Source organism: Parasteatoda tepidariorum, chromosome 9 (genome assembly GCF_043381705.1).
Source record: "Parasteatoda tepidariorum isolate YZ-2023 chromosome 9, CAS_Ptep_4.0, whole genome shotgun sequence".
In the NCBI taxonomy this organism is placed as follows: domain Eukaryota; kingdom Metazoa; phylum Arthropoda; class Arachnida; order Araneae; family Theridiidae; genus Parasteatoda; species Parasteatoda tepidariorum.
Genome location: NC_092212.1, coordinates 45,620,986 through 45,623,266, shown reverse-complemented (window position 1 = coordinate 45,623,266; position 2,281 = coordinate 45,620,986). Strand labels below are relative to the sequence as shown.

General features: G+C 34.8%; 1 non-coding gene across 1 annotated transcript; it reads right to left on the bottom strand.

Moving 5' to 3' along the window:
- Nucleotides 1–1,389: 1,389 nt before the first annotated feature.
- Nucleotides 1,390–1,462, bottom strand: TRNAK-CUU (transfer RNA lysine (anticodon CUU)). The gene has a single exon. It is a non-coding gene; the product is annotated as a tRNA-Lys (tRNA).
- Nucleotides 1,463–2,281: the final 819 nt, after the last annotated feature.

Genomic DNA, 2,281 nt, shown 5'->3' with positions numbered 1-2,281 from the left:
ATGTAAAAATTCAGGATACATTTAATGAAATACTGAGCGATAGAATTGCAGGTTTTCCGAAATCTTATGTATAATGATATTGACCCTTCCTGCCCTTAAGTATGGATTGGGCATATAAAAAATCAATGACTCTTTAGTTACAAAGCTTTACATTGAAGTTTTTTTAAATGAAATATTATAACATTCGGCCAATGATGGAACTAATTTATAAGAGAACTAATTGTAGGGCACACTGGCTATAATTAAGCAAAATGATATCTTTTTTCAGCTAAAAGTACTTAATTGGATATAAAGAGTCTTAATTTGCACTACGAAATAAATTAAAGAAAAAATCTTCAGATAAGGAATATAGTGCAATGTAAAAATATGTTTTAATACTGGGACGCCAAAGCCGTAGAAGTTAAGTTTTCTCTATTCTATAAAATTCTTTTTATTAATACTCCGTGAAGAAAAGACGCTTATTTTACAAAACAAATATAAATAAATAAATAAAAATATCATTAAAATAATAATACTTACAATTTTCATGCAAGCTTTAATGTCATCCTCAATCAAGAATTCTTGAGAAGAAATGACAAAGCATTTATTCAATCGAAATAACAATTGTTTATGCATTGTTAAAATAAAAGTTTACATTGTTAAAGCATACGAATAATGCTACAGCTTTTGTTGCTATTTTATGGAAAAATAAATTTTGGCTTGTTGTAAAAAATTAGCAACAATGTGGGTAAATGTTTCTTTAACTTTGTTTATTTCATAGTTAATTTAATATTAAAATGGTTTGGGTTAGTCGATTAAAGACAAGATAAAAGAAAAGGTATGAAAACGGTCAAATATCGCGAGAATACATCGACACAAAAATCGAAAGATACACTCGTAAAATCATATCAAATGAGGAATTCAATTACAGAACTTCTCCTTTAAATCTCTCCCCCACCCCCGGGGTGGTTGAATGGAGTCAACCTCATAAGCCCCTGTTTTTATATTTATCGTAGATTAAAATTTTCCGAAAAAGAACGAACCCCCGATTTGACTTACAAACTGTTGCATTTTTGTTCTTTGTTATCATTATTGTTTTATTTTGTATTATAACAGGTGTTAAAGGCCTACATATTTTTGTGCTGATAATTATCAATGTTCAACTCTGTAGTCTTTTGATTTTGAATCCAACACCGAAGGCAAGTGAATTTCTAGATCAAGCATTGGGACAAACTTGCTTTTGGAGAGGGACTTTTTGCCAATTTCCTCTGTTTCTTGATATTTTTTTTAAAAACTCGCCTCTGCACAGCATGCAGAGGAAAACCATGAGGAAGTCCCACAGTTAGACAGTTAAAAATCCGTGGGGGAAAGCCCGCATGACTTTACGGCCTAAAGCCGTCATAAAAATTGCGCCCAACACGGGACTCGAACCCACGTCCCCGAGATTAAGAGTCTCGTGCTCTACCGACTGAGCTAGCCGGGGAGATGACAGAAAGAATTTTAACCCCAAGTCTATTTACGGCCACTGAGAATAGTTAAAGTTCATTCGAATTGAATGATAAAAAAAAATCACATTGTGGTGGCTGGCACCACCACAGCTTTGTGGTAGGTGCCAGCCGGGAGCGGAATTTATTGCGACCAGCTAAAGGTAGTTTTCTGTTCTGTTTTCGGTGCAAACCGGATGCAAAATACAGAAGCATCGGCAAAAGATTAAAATTTTCAACGAGTTCCGGGTACTCAAACTTATTTATATTCTATGTAACTATAAATTACTGAAACTATTTCGTTTTATATATATAAAAAAAACTTAAATTATAAATACCTTTGAAACGACATTTATTCTAGTAGCTGTCGATTACATCAGAACCAATATAATATGACATCCAAACCAAACGTGAAGAAATTGAATTCGCAATTCAATACTACAGATTCCATAACACCTTACTTGCACGAGTTTCGGTTACTACAGCTGAAATGACTAATTGCAATCGACTAGAGAAAATCTTGAGTGAAGGGCACCTTGGAAATGCTTGGATACTATGTGACAGCCGTAGTTCAGTTCAACACCTCAAAAATTGGGCCCTCATTGGAGATAAAACCAGTTTTTCGATCTTACAAAAAGTAAAGCTTATTTCCCAGCAGCATGAGGTCCACTTTCAATGGATCCCGTCCCACGTCGACATCCACGGAAACGAGTTGGCTGACACTCTCGCAAAGAAGGGACTAGACCATCCAGTCCCTCAGAGCTTACATACCTTGAACTTTTCGCAAGGTAAAAGGCCCAGAACAAACAAAAGTGGCT